This window comes from Ambystoma mexicanum, chromosome 2p (genome assembly GCF_040938575.1).
Source record: "Ambystoma mexicanum isolate Mex_15411 chromosome 2p, UKY_AmexF1_1, whole genome shotgun sequence".
Lineage (NCBI taxonomy): Eukaryota > Metazoa > Chordata > Amphibia > Caudata > Ambystomatidae > Ambystoma > Ambystoma mexicanum.
The window spans coordinates 978,151,162-978,173,423 of record NC_090923.1 but is presented as its reverse complement, the minus strand read 5'-3'; the positions used below and the strand labels follow the sequence as shown (position 1 = coordinate 978,173,423).

At 49.9% G+C, this 22,262-nt stretch overlaps 2 protein-coding genes across 6 annotated transcripts in view; one reads left to right on the top strand and one right to left on the bottom strand.

Annotated features, from left to right (window-relative positions):
* Window positions 1-22,262, bottom strand: part of PC (pyruvate carboxylase) — a 2,561,538-nt gene that overhangs the window by 326,311 nt on the left and 2,212,965 nt on the right. The window lies entirely within an intron of this gene.
* LRFN4 (leucine rich repeat and fibronectin type III domain containing 4) overlaps window positions 7,691-22,262 on the top strand; it is a 41,762-nt gene continuing 27,190 nt past the window's right edge. The window contains exon 1 of the mRNA XM_069644788.1: window positions 7,691-9,097. The gene's annotated coding sequence lies outside the window, so the exon portion shown is untranslated. The remainder of the gene's footprint in view (window positions 9,098-22,262) is intronic.

Sequence of the window (22,262 nt, the reverse complement as noted above, 5' to 3'; positions counted from 1 at the left end):
GCTAGGTTCGCACTATATAAAATACCAAATACCAACTCTCTTTGGTACAAATGCGCCAACTCTTGTCAGTGGTTTGATCCAGAAATATTGTTTATTTCCACACATGTTTCTGAATTGCTGCAATTAAGTTCTTAGTAGAGTGCCCTTCTATGGTAACGTGTGTTTCGGCACACCTTGAGTGCCTTTCTCAAACCAGGGCTGAATAATTGATACATATATGATTTTTCATCAAGGTGTGCCGAAACACGTGTTACCATAGAAGGGCACTCTACTAAGAACTTAATTGCAGCAATTCAGAAACATGTGGAAATAAACAATATTTCTGGATCAAACCACTGACAAGAGTTGGTGCATTTGTACCAAGGAGAGTTCTCATTGGACATTAATTGTTGCAGAGGTGGGGCTGGTACCTCTTTCGCTCCTACCAAATGCGACACAATTATTAGTTCATCTAACCATATTAACTGGTCGCAGAATGTGAAGGTCGGCGCAAAAATCACCCCACAATATTCATTAAAATACCAAATACACTGTACTTTCCTCATAATGCCTCGGAAGGCGCAGGATGGCACGAGCAGGCGTTAGTTTAGGGGTTTAAGTGTAGGGTCTGTACAAATTGGCCCACAGGTCCCAGGTTTGGGACCATGTACATGCTGCTCACTATTCTTAGAGAGGCACAGCTCCACCCTACTGATGAGGTCCAACCAGACCAACACACTTGTCTGGGGCTGCTGTTGGTACTCTTGTTCAGAGGAGAATTGCCTAGCATTTCGGTGATGGACTGCCCCAGGGCAGGACAAAGACTGATATGTTTTGGATATTTCTCCTCTGTGAAAGGTAGTGAGCTAAAGAATCTGGGTAAGTCTCTCACAACCAGGAATAATGTCTGGCAGAGAGCCTCCCAGGACCCCCACGGCCCCCCATCCCCCTTGTTAATTTGCATATGCTGCTCTGTGCCACGATGAGATAACCAGTTCCCAGGTATACTTACTCAGTTGGACTGCTGAATACTGGGAAATGACAAAGAAAACCCAGCTTCACACGTCGCTGCTGGGGAAGGGAGCTTTGCAACACCTGGCCCCAGAGATGTATGGGGAGCGCAGGAATAAGACTCTGGGAAACTATTGAGCAAACACTGCTCCAGGAAGAGCTTATGCAACCAGCAATGTGACCCTCTTCATCTCTGCCAGGACAAGCAGCTGAGGGCTGTGCACTGTTGACGAGAAACAAAACATTGGTGCAGGACTACCCCTCATGGGGGCCTGTCACCGGCCTTGTCGCCACCAGAGCCACAATCACGGGGAAGCTGCTGGCCATCACTTCACACTTTTTACCAGGTCTGAATGCATCATTGACCTTTGAATGTGCCAAGGGTTTCCGAATCAAGTCAGTGTTTGGGTGAAAGCAACGACATCATGCATCTGAAAACACCAGTACAGCTCCAATTAACTATCAAGCCTGGGTGGCTAACAAATAAGGCAACCATTAAAAGGAATCGCAATCCACCCCCAAACCCTATTTATTAAAGGAAAAATGTCAAAGTTATTTCCAGGGTGTCTGCTTATTTGACACATTAAAACACTTAATCGATTGGAGAATTCAACCTTTTCCCACCATAACAAGATATATGTCTGCCTTAAATGACTGTTACTCTTTGAAGTACAGTAGTAAACCGCAGGAGATTCTTTTAAGCCCTCCTGAAATTGTATTCTGGCACCCTAAACATTTGACTGTAATGTGTCTTTGGCACCAAGAGTGGAGCGTGTGTCCCCTTTCAGGCATACACGCGCTCGTGTTGTGTCTGATCCGAGTCTGGACTGAGTGATGAGCATTGAGCCTCATCACATTGCTGAAGAAGTTGAGTGACAATATTGCTCTTGCTCAGTAGATGTCACTAGCACCTGGACCATTTTTGACTGCCAATTTTATTACATTTAACACAATTTTTTAGATAATTAATAATAATAGATAATGCTCACTGCTTAGCCACGCACACACTGTGTTCGGTCATGGTTCCTGCGCTACCCAAGATTCTTAGACACCGGCCCCAAATATTGTTCCAGGAGATGATAAGGCCCCACTGTGATTTCTTATCCCCACCAGGTGGGAGAGGGTGTGAATTTATGGCGCTAGGTTTGTGGAAATCAGGACGCTAGGAGAAAGGGTGGACAGAGAACCAGGTGGCAGTTCTGGACATCGCCACGAAAGAGTAGGATTAAATGAATTTAATTTTTAAAAAAAATCAAAAACACACACTGGATAACACACAACGAGCAGATTGCAGAACTACATTAGAAAAATCTATGCAGAACTAAGAATACTTTCCCAGTGCGCAGTCCGAAGTGGAAACCGCTCCCATGTGAAAAGCACCCCCACCACCAAACGCCCCCTCTCACCATATCCATCCCTCCCAGAGTGCAAGTAGTTTGCATTAGAAGGTTGTTCCCCTGATAAGAACCTTGCTCCACGACCCATCCTCTACCTACTACCAGGACCTACAAGAACAAACTCTGACCATAGGGTGACCACACATCACAGTTGACCCAGGACTCCTGAGGAGGGTCAGACAGGAACTCGCACATCTCTCGCCACAGCTTCTGTTTCGCCATAGCTAGGAGGGTGTCGGCGTTGGCCTGTCAAAGGTGCAGCCTGGCGTTGTGATAACATCTCCTGCCGAAAGACTCTATGGCTTTGTTTTCCTTGGACAGACTGCTGGAGGCTGCACCTGCCGTGCACCTGCTGTGGAAGAGTGCGTGGAATACAAAGAGGCCACCTCCACAACTGAAGAGTGTGGTTGAAAGTGGGAAGCCAGGAGCATCCAATAGCCTACAACGAATGTCAAATTTCTTGTATATCTGGGTGTTGGCCAGGTGCTTCTCCCAGACCTTTCTAGACATTGAAAGGAAATCTTTTTGAAGGGGAATGCCTGAGCTGCTCATGCGTGCCGGGTCAGGACCTCCGCCAACACTCCCCGATTCCTGGGGTCCTGCTCTGGCTGGGGAACCCCCAAAAACTATGCAAGGTCTTGAAGGCGTTCATGAAACATCTTCACTGGTGGCGAAGGCTCCTCATCCTGTGCATCATAGTTATTGCTTCATCCCACCTTTTGCCAGACAGAGGGGAGTCCGGGTCAAGGACAAGAGGAGCTGCAGCGGTCCCCCCCCCTGTCAGATCCTGAAGGCAGCTGAGCATCGAGAAGCGACTGCAGAGGTGGAGGCGTTGGTGGTACTGGAGGCGGCAGGGCCTGGACCGGAGGAGGAACGTGCTGTCGTACTGGGACTCCCGGGGGAATGCATGGGAGGAGGCGTAAGATGAACGATCTGAGTAATCTCCTCGTTGATGAGGCCCTTGAGGAGCCCCGACATTTGGGGGAGCACATGAGGAGGAGGAAGCGCTCGATAAATGCGATCCTTGCAAGGCGTTGGATCGTGGGGGGCACAGCCCTCTGTGCTGTGCCTTCTTTACCCGATCAAAGCCCTGAGGAACCTGGGGCGGGTATCCAGAAGGCTGAGAGGGATAAATGTAACCCTGCCGAGACCATCCGCAAGCGCCGTAGGGCCCGTCACCATCCCGTGAAGGAAGAGGACCAGAACCCTTGAGTGACCCACTCTGAAGGCGAAGCAGCAGTTTGAGGCCCAGAGTCGGAATCCAAGATGGCTGCCAACTTTTCAGACTCTGCCGTGTGGTTGTCAGACATTTTTGGGCCTGGCGTCACACACTGAAAGGAAGGGCGCACAGGACCCACGCCATGTGCTGGCTCCGACATGGGCGAGAACTCTTTGCCTCCTGAACCTGAATAAGAAGCTCAGACTGAGGAATTCGACCATACTCCAGGATGGTGTGCAGTCGCCTGGACCTTTTTGATATTTTTTAAACCGCACACATTTTCCTATGCTCTCCCCACAGCAAACACATACTCATGTGTACTCTTGGTGGACACAACCTAAAGGTGCAGTCCCCCATCAGGTTCAGCTGGAATGTGACAGCCATGGGTACATCAAAGCATCTCAGAAAGGGGGAAGGCAACACTTTCCTCCAGCCATGGTCAGCCTAATTAAATATCAAAGGCTCCATGGATCCGCCCTGTCTATTGTCAAAGTTCTGTTGGTGGCAGTGCATACTGATGAGTTAATTGAAACAGGCCTGATCGCAGAACTGACAAAAGGGGACAGGAAACCAACACCTTTTTGATATGCTATGTATCAACTTGAAGCTAGCTCCCACCCCTCTGTATGAAGGGCAGTGAATGTCATGTCTGCGACAACTGTTTACAGTAGGCAACCCCTGCAGGGGACCTTCTTTCAGAGGGAAAAAGTATGTGATTTGATGGAGACAGAAAGTCTGTTCTTTCCACAAACTTCAAGGGAGACCTGTGATTTCATCAGGAGCCACAGAGAGCTCAATTAACCGGAGAGACACTTTGATCCACAACAGACAGGAAGATGGGTTGGACTTAGAACATGTCCCTCCGCTTACCAGTTAAAAAGCACTCTGGTTAGGACCTCACACATAATAGGAGATTGTTGGTGGGGACCCAGGATTGGTTCATTAAGGTAGGCTTAGCCTGCACCAATCACTGGGGCCCATTTGGCTTTAAGAGGGTTGAGCCCCTCTTTTGGCAGATCATCTGACTACTTAGAAAGGAGAAAGACGGACTCCTTTGGACCCTTGCTGAGGTACAGTCTGTCTTACAGCTCAGCTTCAGCCAGTGAAGGAAGGCCAGGATTTCCAAGAGGGAAGCAAGATCCCTCCCCTAAACATCTCCCAGGGAACAGAGGGAGATATCAAACTCAGAGGACCCGTCCAGCAGCTCCAGAACCGGTACCCATACCCAGCCAGCACACAGCGTGCCCTGCTGGGTTCTGCCAGCAAGCTTCCTAGGTGGGAAGTGCCATAGAGTCTCTGAACAAAAGACACGGCCGTTGCCTGCAAACACTCTCCTCAGCTTTGGGCCATCCGCCTTAAAGGACGATACATGCCCAGCGAAGAAGCTAGGAGGAGTGCTACAACAAGCATCAACGAGCGTCCATCTTTTAAGGACATCTTTGAGGCAGTCGCCCCCTAGCGACACGACCGGCTGCATCACTGACTGTTGTCATGCAGCAGTCACTAATGCCTTCCGAGGTGCCTCAACCAGCATTCCAGATCGGCCAACCAGCACGGAGATGATTCTTGACCAGAGCTGCCATGTAGACCAGCCTATAGCCGCCCCCCCAGCCTTGCGTGCCGAACTTCCTGATACCCGCAGCTGTCTCCCGTCATGAACGATCACAGAAGCTGCAAAGCGGCATGGAACCGACTCAACCCTGTCGAGCTCCAAGATAATCTCAAGCACCAGGAACATTGTGGTTATGTCCCCTGGTCCGAAGGCCCCTAATGACAATTACGACCCCTTTGCTTGGTGCTGAAACCGAATACCTCTGAACTCTTAAGACAGATCGCTTTACCGACTAGCCTCCTGTCAGTCTCCAGCGTGCAACCCTTTCCTTTGTGAAACTGTCTGTCCTCTGTGTTCCTTTACAGGGTGGATTGTATTTTGTAGTGTGCTACAAAAGTCTGCTGTGATAATAATAAATTAGATATTTTTAAACAACCTTGACTGGACAGTTCCTTTTATCATTGGGTAATAATTGTATTGTCACTGTGTTGCAACTAACCAACAATCCACAACCTTGCAGAGATGAGCCTGTCATTTTGTCCACGTTACCAAAATTGGACAAAGTGGTTTATAATGTACTTGTGTTTCCAATCGGTTTGCATCCCTTCTGGTGTACTAGAGCTGTGGGGCCGATTGATGGTTTAGAAACAGATATTCATCCCTTGACCACTGGTACCCCGGAAGTTGTTTCATCATACTGACCTCAGAAATGGCTCCTGTAGGCCTATAGCTCTCCGCCAGCAGGCCGGTAGTCGAATCGCCCTGCATGACGACCTTGGAGGTGGCTCTGTTAGGCTGAACGCCCTCAGCCATGGAGACTATAGTCATCCGGGATCTTCCTTCAAGCTAACTCCTGTAAGCAGAAATCGACAATCCCTTGCACCTCCTATAAAAGATGAGGAGCTGGAGTGCCCCTCGGTGGACCAGCCAGAAGAGCCCCTTGGCTTAGGAGCCAGTAGCCTTAACGGCCTCGGGTCTGCCGGTCCGCTTTCCAGTAGGAGGCCCCGGCGAAGGAGTCCCTGTGCTGAGGATCCTTCTAAACATAAGACCTACCTTTTCTTGATGCAGGCTCCTGGTGAAAAAAGTCCTTTAGATGATCGGAAGGAGAAGAATGGAAAATCTCCCTCCAGGTGGAAAGACAATTCTTCAAGGCTCGGTGACCAAGAGAGCTGCAAGCTGCGCACGCATCCCAGCAGAGGTCGGTCCCATGCACTCAAGTCAGAGTGCAAGGGTGTACGAGGCCAGCTACGACGGATCACAGGATGCATATCTCATAAACCTGCAGCAGCCAACATGCGCCGGAGAGGAAAGGTATCAAAAGGGAGGTGAAGAAATTCAAAAAGCAAAAGAACAGGGAGAATGTGGAAAGTTGAAAAAGTTACCACGCCTAGCTACCAGGTCTGACACCGTCTGTGTTGAAAAGGGGAATCAGGTGAGGTGCCGGAAGGCGGGGTCTCAGGGGCGTTGGTACACCTGGGGCTAAATTTAAAGGTGTAACTCATTTTTTTTCGCTGCCAAAGGTTTTGGTACTGTCCCCATGTTAGGGGACTCCCACAAAGATGGAGGAAAGGGAAGGGGACATATGAGTAGGCCTGCATAACCAGGAGGCGAGGACAATAACCTCCCGGCACACCAGATGCTGAGACCACAAATGGGGAGTTTCGGGGCAGAACATCCATAGCAGGTCCAGCAATACAGCAGGGAGCATGACATAAGCATCGGTCTATTTGCGCATCGCTCCAAAGCCCCAGCGAGTCGATCCATACATCAGGCAACTGAGCACAGCTCCACACCCCTATGGGTCTAACCATACAGCAGGGAACAGAGCATGCAAGCATCGCTCCACAGCCCTAGCTGGCCATCAATACCAGCAGAGAACAGGACATATAAGCATCGCTCCACGGCCCGAGCGGGTCTAACCATACCAGCAGAGAACAGGACATATAAGCATCGCTCCACGGCCCGAGCAGGTCCATCCAAATAGTAGAGAACAAGGGTGGACTGGGACCCAAAAGTGGCCCTGCATTTTTTTTCCAAAGTGGTCCCCTATTACACATGGGAGCAAGCCCAACCACTCAAGTATTGTTTGTGGGGTTCTCGCACAAGCAACTTTGAAGGAAAACATACCAATTAGTGTTTTTTTAAGCACATGTGCAGCCATGTACAGGGATTAAAAAATAATCCTTTACTTGAAAGCACTATGGGGATGAAAAATTGAAGAAAGGGGGTTTGGTGGTGCATGGGAGAGCAGGGGCAGGGGCAGAAAACGAGGGTACCCACACAAAAGAGGCCACGGGTGTGAAGGCCCACCTAGTGCTCTGTAGGTCAGTCCACCCCTGGGAGGAAACATGACATAAGCATGGCTTCATACGAGCATCGCTCCACAGCCCTAGATTAACAGGGCATCGAGGTAAAAGGGCATACGTAATCGCTTCTCTCGCGAGCCAGTGCCCGCCGCCTTCCACTAATAGCAGCCCCTCCTGTGCAACCCACTCCTGCGGAAGCCTCGCTGTTCTCCCACACTCCTCAATGGCGCGCGGGTCACGCCCCCTCCCATTCGCTCCCTTTGCGGATTGGGGCAGCTCTATCGCGGGTTGGGACTGCTTGATCGGCGCCTGCCTCCATCGTGCAGGGGTGCGGAGGGCTCGGGCGGGGGGAGCCTGGCCGGCGTCGAGGATCGTGGGGGTCCGGGTGATGTAGCGGTGTGAGCAGCCACACATCATCGGGCTTTGGTCAGCTGGCCGGACGTAGACTCTTTTACTCCGCCTGTCCATGGGATATCAATCGACTGCTTTTAAAATGGATCCAAACCGTGCCCTCAAACTGCCACCCTTCTATGGCCCGGGATTAAGAGCCTCCCAGTAGAAGGGGCAACCACCGATTGCTTTTCCGGCCCGTACCGTAGGGGCGCTCTACATGCGTAGATTGCAAAGGGGGAAGAGGACCTGCTTCTTGGCGCTCTAAACATATCGTCAACAAGATCAAGAACGGCTCACGCTTTAATAAACTCAGACGACGGAAAGGCTGAAACGCACCCACGCCTCGCAGCGACCTAACGGTTCCAAGGCTAATCTCCATCGTGTGCTTCTACCAACTGAGCTATCTTCCAGCCGGTTCAACCAGTAGCTGCGCACCTTTTCAGCTGCTCGTGGGTTTTACCAGCTAGTTGGATACTGATCGTGGCTGCAGGCGCCAAACCCACCGTGCTTTGTCACAGAACATGTTCGCAAGCATCTCTGCAGAAGTCTGGACTAAAACCATCTCCTTAAAGGGCATTTTCCGGACCCTCCTCTTTCAGCGTTAGCAACGGATTCCCGTCCCTATCAAAAGCGCAGGAATAAAGCGCAGCGACGCCCCCACGCTGGGCTCCGAGAAGAGGGGCCCGTGGGGCAGGAGGCGACCCCGCAGATAAACCGCTCCTACTGAGAAATCGCCGACATGGAGATGGCAAGAGAGCGCACAGCGCGCTGCACAAAGCACCTTTTTATCCGCTTGCGAGACAGAGGATATTAAAAAAAAAAACACACAAGAAGCCCACGATGTGATGCCGCTCGGCTGCCACCTACCGCTCCCCGGCAGTGCGGCGCTCCCGCCTCAGAGGAGCTGCGGCAGCAGTGGGTGGAGGAAGCCCGCCGGCTGCTCCCAGCACTGACCGAAGCCCCGGCCCCTGGCTGGGGAGTGGGACATGGGCGGCGCTGCCCCGGGAAGGCTGGACGGAGGCACGCGCGATGCCCGGCTAGGGCCATGGTGGGGGCTTGGCAGATGGAAGGGACTCTGCCGGCCGGGCCCCGGCGCCTTCTGGAGGTGAACGGATTGCTAAGGGGGGAGCCGAGGACATGGGGGAAGGACATCGCCCCCACAAGGCGGCCTTGGAGTCTGGCATGCTGAGCCACTGACGGGAGGGTCTGCAAGAGTGCGAGGGGCGAAGACCCCAACCAGGTAACCAACGCGTCCATGTCTGCCCACCTAGGGGGCCACAGTCGGTACCAACCCTGCACCCTGAGTCCCGCCACTGGCGAGGGCCGGGGCAAGCGCCATTCCCCCTCTGCCCATCCCGAGTGTGTTTACACTAGGTGCCGATCCTTCCCCCCCCTCACACTGCCCACCACAGCCCTTCCCTCTGTGGCCACAGGGGTGATGGTTGTGTGTGCTAACGTTACGCCACACCAGGCCAACAGAGCCAGTCGCTACCCACAAAACTATTCCCTGTGGTGCCCATAATGACCGACACCGTGTGTGACGACGCTGCCTGGCAATGACTAGTGCTGGCAGCAGCCGTGGGCTAAACGCCTGCAGATGGCCATTGGGAAGTCCCAGCCGAAGTAGCGGTCTGGGGGGCTCAGGGAATGGAACGAGGTGGTTTGCCCCATTGTATATTTGATACGTGCGTCGTGTGTCCACCCCTGAAAGGTGGGGCTGGGTGTGTTGGGTGCAGGCAGTATGTGCGGACATCGTGCTGTGCGTGGGTTGTGTACCCGGAGTGTTGCAAACGCCTGTGTGTGCCCAGATGTCTGCGTGCGTACAGCGCTTTGGCTCCGACTGGCGTGGTAAGAGCGGCCTGGCGCCGATGAAAAGATGGCCACAATCTCATATCAATTCGCTGCTTTTGCGATAGACTGCTCGAGTAATAACCAAGGCGGAGTATTTTGGTAAAACGTGCATTTTACAGAGTACTTCTTCAGAACACGGGTGAAAACGACTAGCTGCGCAGTCACGAACTCATCAAACTAGCTCACTTTGGCAAAAAATAACCAAAAAAACTGGCATCGTTTCACCAAAAACCGGGCGCACACTACCACTTCGGGCCTGCCCTTGGGGCATTGCCCTGTAGACGAATCCGAGCCTGGGCAAAAGGGGCTGTTTTGCATGCGAGGGCCAACGTGGTAGGCTTTGCTCCTGTGTGAAGGCGTTCATAGAGTAGCGCCAAGAGGCCACCGAAATGGGAGAAGTTGCGCTATTGAAGCCTACTTAACGTAAAGCTTCAGACAAGTGTGGTGTCGTTTTTGTGATGTTCCAACGTGCGTCAACGTCTGTGCGAGTGTTGCAGGGGCTGCATACTTAGCCCGATTGGTGGGCTGGGGCGTAAAGGCTGTGAGGGCGGGTGGCGAGAGGGGTCGTTTGCAGACCCGTATCTTGAGACGTGTGCCGTTTCACTGCACGCCTCCAATGCGGTTTGCATCACGCAAAGTATGCAAAGCCTTTCATATTACCCCCCGCCGCCCCAGCCTCGTCGCTTGGCAAAGCAGCACGCCCTGCTCAGCTCTGCAAGGACACAGCAGAGTGCAGGAGAGCATTCACAGAGTGAAGCCTCCTGGTGAATTGGAGCATCCAGTGCACGGCAGTGGGAGGCAGCTGCACACCGACACTGGCCATAGGAAGAGCCAAGGAACATGGACTGGGCACCGCGGGGCAGTGGCCGGCAAGAATACACGGTGGGCACAACCGAACACTGCACACGCACGCGATTTCACAGCCAAAGGTAAACAACCTTTGACGACAATCTCTGAAGCGCGCAAGATCAGACACCAGTGTGTGTAGGGTGTTGAATCCACGCTCCACAAATCTAGCCAATTCCACAGACTGTGAATCGCCAGGTCGGCAGGATTCCAACGCGAGCCTTCCTGAAGGTGTACATGCCACATGCATGTGCAATCAGGCCAAAACGGGCATTCGCGCGCAACACCGCAAAATGCACAACCTCTAAATGCAAACAGTATGCCTGTTTGTAACCCACTGATAAATCCAACTTTTCGTCGCCCACAGGTTTCTGTCAATACGCAATGTATACGTTTACAAAAATCACAACGCTGAGCTGTTCAAGTCTGCACAACGTCACAACACACACTGCACAGACCCACAACATACCAAAATTACTCATACAAGCAGACCTCCACGCACCCATACGTTACAGAAGCATGAAAACTGTAGGTACATGCAGCATGAGCACGTCCACACCCTCATGGTCGCACTAAAATCACATTGTCACATCCACATCCTGTGTGCACTTAACAACGGACACAATCAAAGATTTGTAGAACACAACTTAAGGCAAAACTGCACATATCTTGCCACCGGCCTTAGGATCCGAACGCATTGTCCCATGACACAAACGTGAGCACAAACTATTCACCCACACACAAGACACACAGCTCCACTAGCCAACAGAGCAACCGTTAAAAGCTATCCGGGCTTCAGCAGCAGGCAGCGGGCAATGTCCTTCTCAAAGCTTGCTTAACCTATCACGAGAAGTCGTTGGGGAGGCGGGTGTGTGGGGGGGATGAGGTTAAGTGGGCGGAGTGAGAGGCAAAAAGAAAAGCAAAGAGGCGTTTGAGATGGGTGGGGGTGGGGGCGGGGGGGCAGCAGGACCCAAACGGAACCCTCTGGCTGAGGACAGGAGTAGAAGAAACTAAGAAAGGAGGGAAAGGACAGCAATCGGATTACAGTGAGAGGCAAGCTGGCTGCAGAATGCACAGCGTGCAAAGCTTCTATGGTGCCGCCTGGCGGGAAAGCACTTCAAAACTCGTCAGGTTAGAAGGGTGGGCGAGAGCAACATTGGTACATGTTAGAGGGTTTAAGGAGAGGCGTGGATAAGGGAGAAAGTGATAGGGGAGACAGATGGAGGCGGCTATTGTGCAGAGAGCTCGGAGATCTCAAATAGGTAGTACTCGACTGGTCATGCCAAGAAGTTGAGAAGAGCGACACTTGTAGCCAAAGGATACCAGCCGCTGTGGTCCCACTCTTGGAGACTGAGGGGTGACAGGTCCAAAGGAGGCAAAAGAGGAAGGTCGGCCTTATGGAAGGACACTGCTCCCAGAGCGGTCTTACTCTCAAATAGGTCAAGGTCTGTGTGGGTAACCCAAGAACGATCTCAGGATAGGTTTCAGGCCAGAGAATTCAGGGCCAGATGGAGGCCTTTCATTTAGCCTAAAGCTCATCTCCTAGATCCTTCCAGAAACATTGCATTTGTATCCTCCCACAATAGAGCAAGGGTACCCCAATGTTGATCACTCCCTTCGCACATGTGTGGGGGGGGGACCCTGCAGCCAAAACAGACTCACAAGCACACCAAAGATGGCAAACCTGAAGAGGGATGGGGAAGCACAGCTTTGGCCAGAGTGAGACCAGTGCTGTAGCACACAAGCGGGCCAAGTGGGCAAGCATCCCCTTGCTTGATAGAGAGGCCCTCTACTAGGAGAGGTGACCCTGCCTCAGTGGCGACCTTCAACCTGGAGACTGAGAATTTACACCAATCCATGCGGGCCCGCCGACTGTTCTAAATCTTTACATCCCTCTGGAGATGCGGTCCGAAAACTGGGTGAAACACCCCAGAAGCAGCAACCACTAGATAGGGGTGGTACTAGATGTGGCCCCCAGAAGGGGACTCAATACTCCAGACAAAGCCTCCAGAACGGCACACACGGAGGTCTTCAAATAAACCACCCCCCCAACCCCGATTGAGAACAATATCTGGTGCTGTCCCAACTCCCACTCATCCCTGGTCGTGGAGGGGAGGAGGGGGCGGCAAGTGATGGGTGCATAGGGAGCACCCGGCCCACTGCCTTGGTCACTGCAAGGGGCTGAGAATAGGTGCCCTACCCGTACTCTACCCCGAGGACGTGGCGTCAGATGCTTTCAATTTGACTCTTATTAAAGTCGAGAGTCGACTAAGTCCTTCATCCTTCGGAGGACGATACACCATCATTAAATTGGTAACAATACCCCTTATGACAGCTCCTAGCATGACACTATATAAAATACAAAGTATTATTAAAATGCCTTCAAAAGACGGTATGCCACACATAGGAGGGAAAGCTGACAGGTGCGTTTATTTGGCACATGCCTGGGGACAGAGCCTGCACTTGGAGCCTCATGTGCCAGAGGGTTCCATTGCTGGAAGGGGGGCGGCATCTTAGCTTCCACTCTCAGCACGTCAAAAGATGGAACTTCTGCAGTAGCAGAGCCACAGCCTCACTCATAACATGAAAGCGGCATGGTCATCGCCCAAGCCACGCCCACGCCCCTCCATCGTTTATGCTACATCCTTTGCTTTTTTCCAGCCTTTACTCTCCCAGCCCAGTTCTGCCTTCTTGCTCTCCCTCCCTTACTTATCTCCTCTTCCATCTGCTCTTTTCCACCCAGGCGCTCACATTCTCTTCTTGCTCTTCTATCTGCTGGTCTTTCCCCCCTTCTCTCTGCTTACTGCCCCACCCCATTTTCCTCAATTTCCCTCTTTCCCTTTCTGCCATTCTGTAAGCCAGCCCGCATGTCTTCTCGCTCGAGTTTAGCTTTACTTCTCCCCCCATAGACAGCTGTTTCTCTTCCCCACTCCAGCTGGTTCTCTTCTATTACTTTAACTGCCAATCTCCTCTCTCCCCCTCCTGCATGCTGCCTCTCCTAGCCCAGTGTTTCAGTTCCCTCTGCGTCCCCGCTCTCTCTCTCATCTTACATCCATCCCTCCTCTCGTCTCGTCTCGTCTCATCGCATGATCTCCCTTTTCTTGCCTTACTTTAAGATGATGTACCCCCTTGTCTCCCTTTCCACTTCTTACCCTAATCTCCTCCCCTGAGGCCTTGCCCCCTTTCTCTTCCTCTGTCCTCTAGTCACCTTCATCTTCCCTCAGTTGCCCCCTCCATCTACCTACCGTGTTGTGCAGCTATTTGTCGGAGGCATGCGCTGGTCTAGTTTACAGCATGCATTTCAGTTGTTCATGCATTGTCCCTCCTCTACAGTGTGTGCATGGGGGTCCCAGAGTGAAAGATGATGTTGCCGTGATTCTGGCCGGCGCACACCACAGTTTGAAGAGCACCACTCTAGGCAAAGATCTTACCAGTAGGGGTGTGGAATTGGCACAGTTCGCCCATAATTCCACTCCGCCTGGAGCGGAATTCACACTAATGCTGTTGCTTAAAGCCACACATATGTTTTGTTCTTTGGACACAAAGACATTTCAGCCAATGAGGGGGCCAACATGCTTCAGTCTCCTAACAGGCTGATGTTGGTGTCCAGCAAAAACGTCAAAAAAGTGAAATTCTGCACACCAAAACAGCCACCAAAAAAACATGATTTATGAACCAAAAATTGGTGGATTTTTCTGACTAGGATAAGAAAATGATCCATTTTGTCTATCCATTACTTACCAGTGATGTGTATTTTGGGAACATCCCTCCATTGCACCACCACCCTTCTTCCTAAACAGCCCATCGTGGAATCACTGGGCCAGTCCATGACCAAGAAGGCATAGGCCTTTCGGTCAATGTAAACAAGCTACATCAATAAGCTGAACACATACACCTGGAACTCATGTAGTCCATCAGTGTGCAGAAAATGACAGGCTTTGCCTCCGGTCATCCGTAACCAAGGCTACCAAACCAAGCACTATCATTTTCGACTGGCGCTTCATACAATCGATAACTTAGCAATTGCCCTTCAACTCTGTGGCCATTACGGGGTGCCACGGGAGGAGAGTGGTGAATGGGTCAGTCACATTTTTCAAAATATTATGAGAATAGCAAGCCATGCACCTTTCTGGCACTGTGATGGGGGTGGGATGTAGGCAGAAGGGAGGATTTAATAGGGGGAAAAGTGCAAATCATGAAAAGGAGTACAAATTCGGTAACGTACATGCCAAAATGCCCATGTTATTTGGGAGAGGGTAATCAAGTCATGTTTTTCCTTGGCATTCTGCGGCTTGTAGTTTTCGCCATTGTAAATTCAGGACTAGAACTGAAACGATTTTTGAGCTCACCTTGATCTTGACACTGGACTCAGCACCATTGCCATTGCAAAGCTGTCGATACAATGGAAAGCTTCTGTTTCCACTGCTCTAGTTTCAAGCATCATCTCCTGTCGCCCATGAGCCAAATAAACTTTTCCTCTCCATCACAATTCCACCCCATCAGGACATTACAATCCTACTTTAGTTTATCTACCTTAACAGTCACATGGAATTATACCTAGTTCATAGTCTATAGAACCTAATATCATTAGATTTAAGACCATCCTGTCCCACCCACCCCCTTCCTTAAAACTTCGCCCATTTACATGTCTGATCCTTGGCACTGACATCTGTCAGCTGGCTTGGCAAACACAGTGCTCATAGGCAAAACAAAAGAGGGGATGGCTGGAAGGTTTGTAATTAATCCTAACCTCAGGCATTGCCCCAGACCATCAATCTTCGCCTGCCAGGCCATTACAAAAAGGGAAAGACCATATGCAAATCAGGCTTAGTCCAAACCCAAAAGAGGCAGTCCAGCCCAAACTGCTTGGTCACATCCGATCTGCACAAGACTACAAGCGTCCCCAAACATGTTTCGGCCTTGTTGGGCGTCGTCAGTGAGGAGTAGCTTGGTGTGGAAGGTTGCCCTGAGCAGTGCCAGTGGTTCAGATTAATTCAAAACCTTCGAGACATCACTTTTTTGGTTAAACAGGGTGCTCTTGCCAGATACAGGGATTGGGTCTTCCAAACTAATTTGGTGAAATCCTCCACACTACTAGGGCCTGCTTGAGCCCATCTCAAGTCCATCACACAGCCACTCACCAACTAGAGCTAGTGCCATGCTTAGTGGGGTCCAGATGTTGCCATTCCAATAAGTTCTGCTCTAAATCAAGCTGCGCATGTCTTAGACCTTCTCTCCTACATACCGATAACATTGAAGAAATATTCCTACTACCACAATCGTATCACAGCCCTCTTTCCCATTGTTTGTACCCTCTGATTTGGTTTGTTCTATTCCCATCAACCCCTCATCCACCCCCACTCTTCCTTTCCAAAGCCTTCGGTCTGCGAGATCCTGGCGTGGTCACAATACACCACCTTTTCAGGTAAGGCCAGGCACCGTAAGGCCACTACCCTGGTGATGGGCACAGTATAAATGAACATAACTACAAGTCCTAGAATGCAGAGGAAAGAAAACAAGGCTCCTTATCTGGGGGGCACATATTGTAATTCCTGCCTGTTGAGTGCTATTATACTTCCGGAGACTGAAAAGCAGTGCCCAGCACATGCCTGCAGCAAAGCTGTTTTCCACGATTACAGCATTCAGCAATGTTCATCCTCCCATTTAATTCAATCTTGGATGACAAAGTAATTATAAACCGGTACTAGCAAAGCCAAGAGTGTTGGGTTTTCCATAGGCTGCTCTTGCGACCACCAAGGTTCTCTCCAAGTAAACCTCCAGACATTTCCAGCATTTGCGATGACATTCTTCCATACCAATCTATACCAACAGTTTTGCAGATAACCGCAGAAAGGCTACAAGAAGCAACAAACAGAGTAGGTAGGGAAGGGGAGCTACAGAAAGGAACTAGAAAAAAAGGTGCGAGGCTAAATATAGGAAGGTGGAGTAGAACCTACTGGCAGAAATGCAAAAGAAAACACAAGCGTGAATAACCATGTGTGTTGGAATTGAAGGTGGAATGAAAAGGAGGAAGCCCTGATTCTCCAGACGCCAGGAGCAGACCGGATACACTTAGCCAATAGCCCTGACCTACCATCAGAAACGGCATTAGCCTTCCCTTTCAGAATCGCAAAGGTCCGAGATACCCAAAGTTTTCCACAACACCAAAGCTCCAAAAACAGAAGAAAAAAAACTGCTGACAGGCTCCCAAAGCAGCTTCAAGGCCTACAGGACTCTGTGTTTGTATTTCAATTTGCGCCCATGCCGCGATTCAGAGGGACAGATATTAAAACTCAATTTACATTCTGTTCCCTTCCCATCGCCCAGGGGCGAGTGAGCGAGAACTAGCTATTACAAAAATGTAAATGCTGAGCTAGGGAAAATAATGAAAAACCTCGATCACAAAAACACAGTGATGGGTTGCAATCAGCTGCATTCTGCCAGATGAGCCGACTAGCACACAGCGAGCAAAGGTTTCAGCAAAAGGCTCTAGGCTTCAAGCTTATGGACGGTGCCATTTGGAAGGGGCGGGGGGGGGGTCTCTGTGTCAGCAGGAGACCATTTTAAATTAGGAAAAATTTGAACAGAAGGAAGGCCTCCATTAGGTGGCAGATGTTTAGCGGTTAATGGGAATTGGGTCGTGGTCTCGACTGAAGTCCTAGTGGACAAGGTGCACTTTGCAAAAAGCTACCTTCATTGTTGCTATGCAACGAGGTCACAGAGATCGCGGGTCAAAATTGCATATCGAGGGAGTCGGTCTTGTGGTTGCTTCCATAGTTTTTCCTGTTTTGTAGGCCTACCAGCAAAAGGTGTTAATGGTACCTAATGTAGCGTCGCTCAATATATCGACGTCGAGGGGGTGGAATTCCGAGTCAGACCGGCCGACATTGAAACGTATGTCTTGCAAGTTGAACAAGAATTAACACCAGCATGTGGTTATCACACTGAGATATGTGCTCTGCTTCTCTCCATCTTCAATACGTGATGTAGAGAGGGATTACAGGACATAACCGGGGTCAGACATCTTGGTCCAGTGCAGGAGCCAGAATTGGCGCTCTGGTCTTCAGGTGCCACAGGAGAATTTTCAGTGGCTGGACTGTGGGGAGTTTCCAAAGCATGTGCTGGACCAACACAACGCTGGTCTCTTATGATCCACACTAGCACATACACACTGAAAAGAAATGGGGCACATACAAGCAACAAAACGAACTCTTTACAGAGAAAGACCAAGAGGGAGAGTTATTCAGCCACAGAACACTATAAATCAAACGAGAGGTGACCTTTGGGGGCCTCACATTTATTTACTCCTCCTCTGGGGCCTACAACGCAGGCCAAGACCATTCCCATGTGGTCGGCTGTATTATGACGGGTCTTGTGGCCAAGTTAGACAGGGGTGAGCTGACACTCTTGAACAAAACAGATCTGTGGTGGCAGCCTTTTATGCATGTCGCTGCAGAAGTCGTTTCCACCAGTAGTATAGCCAAAGTGCCTCAACCGGTGTGGAAGCTTGCCAGGAACTCACTAAGTTCCAGTCCAAAAGCAGAATCTTTCGACAACAAACGTAGTGAATAGGGCACCTACCTGATGATTGTGGGATAGCTGGAAGTGCGGACCAGGGACACAGCCCCATTGGGGCTCATAGGATCCGATGGAGTGCAAAGAGATTCTCAGGGAAAAGGGAGACTAACACGAGGCTTTGGGTCCAGAAATCGGAATTTCACATATTTAGAAATTCAGTGACCTAGTTAACGGTTCTCTGAGAATGGCCCAGAGACTGACACTAGGAACGAAATACTTCTATTTCCCACTCTTATTCTGCAACTGTCAGTTTACAGATGGGGAATACTGCGCCTGGCGAGGTTCACAACAGCTCTCATTCCACTAGGTCTACCCAGAGACTGCCCACTGACTGCGAGACTGAGCTAGATTCCTTGTTTGACTCTTTTTGGCCATTTGCTGAAGAGTTGTCTCAAACAACTGCTTCCCGGCACAGACAAGAGAGGCACTACTCCCTTGAGGAAATTATCCTTAGGCACGCTTGCTGCACAGACATTGCTCCCTTGACTCAATTATCCTTGGGCACGCCGACTGCGCAGACCCTTCTGGCCAGTGGAGGAGACAATCTGCTGGCACGCTTCTTGCACAGCCACTACTCCCACCCATCGGGTAGATGCGCTCTGTGCAGATACTACTTTCCATTTGGGGAGAAGAACTCAGCGCATGCTTTTTGCCCAGACAGTTCTCGCTCCAGGAGACCTTTTCATGGCTTGTCCCTTCTAGAGACATCAACACTGGACTCCTACTGGAGCATTCCTTGTACTTCCGACAGTGCACATCAGTTCTCTTTCAAGAGGACGGTTATCTTCAGTGGTCGAAGTGGGCGGGAACGGTTGGGAGCGGTGCTCCTCCACTTTTTTAAATTAAGTTGTTCTGTTCCTATACTTTTACTTTAAAAAGAAACCATTCCGGAATGGTTTCGTTTTACAATAAAAGCGTAGGAAGCAGTTGAAACTTGCACTTCAGTGCACTGCACTGAACATTCCTTTAAACAGCAGGCGCATTTGTTTAGGGGTTTGTATTGCATGTTGGAGGGGGTGTGGTGATGGGGTTCGTGGGGAGAAGCCAGCAGGGAACATAGTTCCACTACTTCTTTTCGTACACTTCGACCACTGGTTATCTTCAACAGACGCTAGACCAGAAATCGAATCAGGAGAACATTTGCATAGACTTTCAGGACTGTTCTGCTGCACAAGAGGATTGTATCCAGTGGAATTAATAAATGGCATGCAATTATCCATCCTATTGATCGCTTATGACTGAAATAAATGATTTCATCAAACATACACAAGTCATCTTTGAATTCCCTTGGGGACAGGACGTGACAAAGCCACTGCAAGAGTCGTAGGGACAGCAAATCAGACCAGACTCACCATGGGATGAAATACCCAGAATCACATGGAGGATGCAAAAGAGATCTGATTCCCATTATCCCTCCCCGACCAATCAGCAAGCCCACTCACCAGAGATGCGTGCAATTACTGAGAATTCCCAAGCATCCAGCTTAAATCGGTCCTCCTCAACCATTCTGAACTTTGCACATAGGCCTGTGAGTCAGTACAGTGGAAAACAACATGCCAGGCGCAACCCTAGGAAGGGGTACGTTTGCACCGGGGAGTGGTTGCTAGAATTACACTTTCTTCTCGAGGTAAAACTCGCACCCGTTTATTCAAACTTGGTTCAACCGTGCTTATGGCACGTATCATATTTGGGCCCTCTCCACTCATAAGGCTGACCCTCCATGTGCTGCGCCAGGTCCGCGTACCAGCAGCGCTTAGTTCCCATCACTGATTTCAACCCTCCCCACTCATTTGGTTGGCACCCATGCTTACACACACAGTACACACGTTACAGTGACTGTGATACGTAACAATGCACAAACTGTGCTAGAGGAAAAAATAATGGAGACAGAGGAGCGTGATTCGGATATTGGGAGCTAGACTGGAAAAAGTAGCAGAAGATACTGCCATTAAAAGATTCACGGGGAACAAGTCAAATGAAAACTGACAGCGGAGACAGAACTAAAGTGAGCAGGGATGGACTGGGAACCAAGAGAGGCCCTGGAAAAAGGGTTCAAAGTGGCCCCACATTACACATTTTCAACACGCCCAAACCTTTTCCTTTGAGAATATTTGGAAATAAAATCGGTTACCACAAAAAACATGCACAAGGTGTAGAGGCCCACCAGGAAATCTCCAGAGTTACAAATAGACCAGTTGAGAAATCAAGACTAACATCAATGAAACAGACAGGGGATTTTTGATGGGCACTCGTTGTACCCACCACTATAGGTGGCTGAGGGAAAGTTAGGGAACCCGTCAGACCTTTCTCCAAATCCTGGCAGCCAACAGTATACAGAACTGCTGCGTGTTCTCACGCTGTTCCGGAGTCGCCTGCATCAAGGACTGCAGAGATTAGACAAGGCTCTGTGGCGTCCATCGCTCCCCTAGGATAGCTGATACTCTATAACGACAAACGCATTACAAATATCTCATTGGAGACTCACTATATTACGAAATAGCGTGCTCATTGTATGCTAAAAAAAAAAAAAAGTTTATGTAGGGTGAAAAAGTAGAAGTCTCTCAACGTTAACCGTTCAAAAGTTCTGTCCCCAAGGATTGACTAGAACAAAAAGGTAAGCCTACCACTGTCACAGAAAAGAATATGGCCAACTGCATCCAATGGGGTAATCACATTTGGTATTAATTTAAACTTGACGGTCTTGGCCACTCCTGGTCACATGAAATCCATGTAAACTTTGTGGCCATAAATATAGGCAGTTATGTGCATTCCACCCGGGAAGTCAGAGGGCGAAAAATAATTCTACCAGCAGTACACAGTCCATCAGAAACTAGGAGTGGCCATTATGCGACCAACAAGGCAAAATGTGCCGGCTTTAACCATGGGTACTGGGTTTTGCTTGCAAATACTCTTGCTTGTGACTGTTCTGTGTTCAGAGGCTTTTTCTGAATGTGATTTAGCATTTTTGAAGGCTAACCTAGTTTGCTGTAAAAAAAATTGTATTTGTACCTCCAGCAACTTGGGACAACTTATTTGTCTGTTCACCATCTTCTTTATATCATTTTGAAGGCATTAGGCTGCACGATCACTCCTTGGGCGTTCTGAGTAGTTCTGTGGAATTACATTACCCAGAGTTCCGTCAGGCACTTCAGCCCGTCAGCAGCGTGTGAGCACCGGCAAGTTGGATAGGCTGGTTTTCTCCCGTTCTCACCCGGGTCACGACAGGGGCGAATCCGCTGCAGCCAAAAGGTGAATAGACCAGCGTGCCCTCTCGGTTAGGCTATCCGAGATGAACGTGATATAGATACTGTGTTATGCACAGCACTGGGATAAAAACCAAAATAAACATACCCTTGAGAAATATATGAAAATGGGCCTGCAGCCGATTCAGACATTTGCTCTGGGACGGCTCCCATGGTCCTCACAGATGTTCATTTGGCCATCTCCAGTCAGGTCTCCGTATGCCCACTTAAAAAGCTATCCATAGTATTAACAATCATGCAGCAGCTTTGTGTAGCCCAAACGGTGATGGAATTTCAGCGCTGCTCGTGGCAAAGCACTTCCCTACTAAATGCATTCAGCCTCTGGCAGTACCGGACAGCACTTCGGATAAAGAGGCTGAGGGTCTGAGAGTTTCAGCTTCTGATGATATCATGGAGCTTTCTGCGGCCAACATCAAACCTAAAACTGTGCCTAAACAACCTAAAGCACTTAGATGCATGTCACTTAATACCAGCTCTCTCATCAGACACTGAGCAGAAGTGGCAACTACATTCTAGACCAGAACATGGATTTAGGCGCCATTACAGAAACTTGGATGCATACAGCTGAGGGGGCCGGCACTGGTTCTAGCCTTAAAAGCTGGGTACAACATTTTCAGAGTTGATCGGCCCAGCAATAAAGGTGCGGTAGTGGCTTTAATCTATCATGCTTCCCTCAATATTCACCAAATAAAGGATGCTAATGTTCCTGACTGTGAAGCACTGCAGGTCAAGCCTGCTACTGAAAGTAACACTTCTATCAATATTGTTGTGATTTATCACCCACCTAATAATATGCCTGATTTTCTGCTCCATTTCAAAGACCTACTCCCTTCTTCCATTCCCTCAAACCAATGTCTAAAATGATCA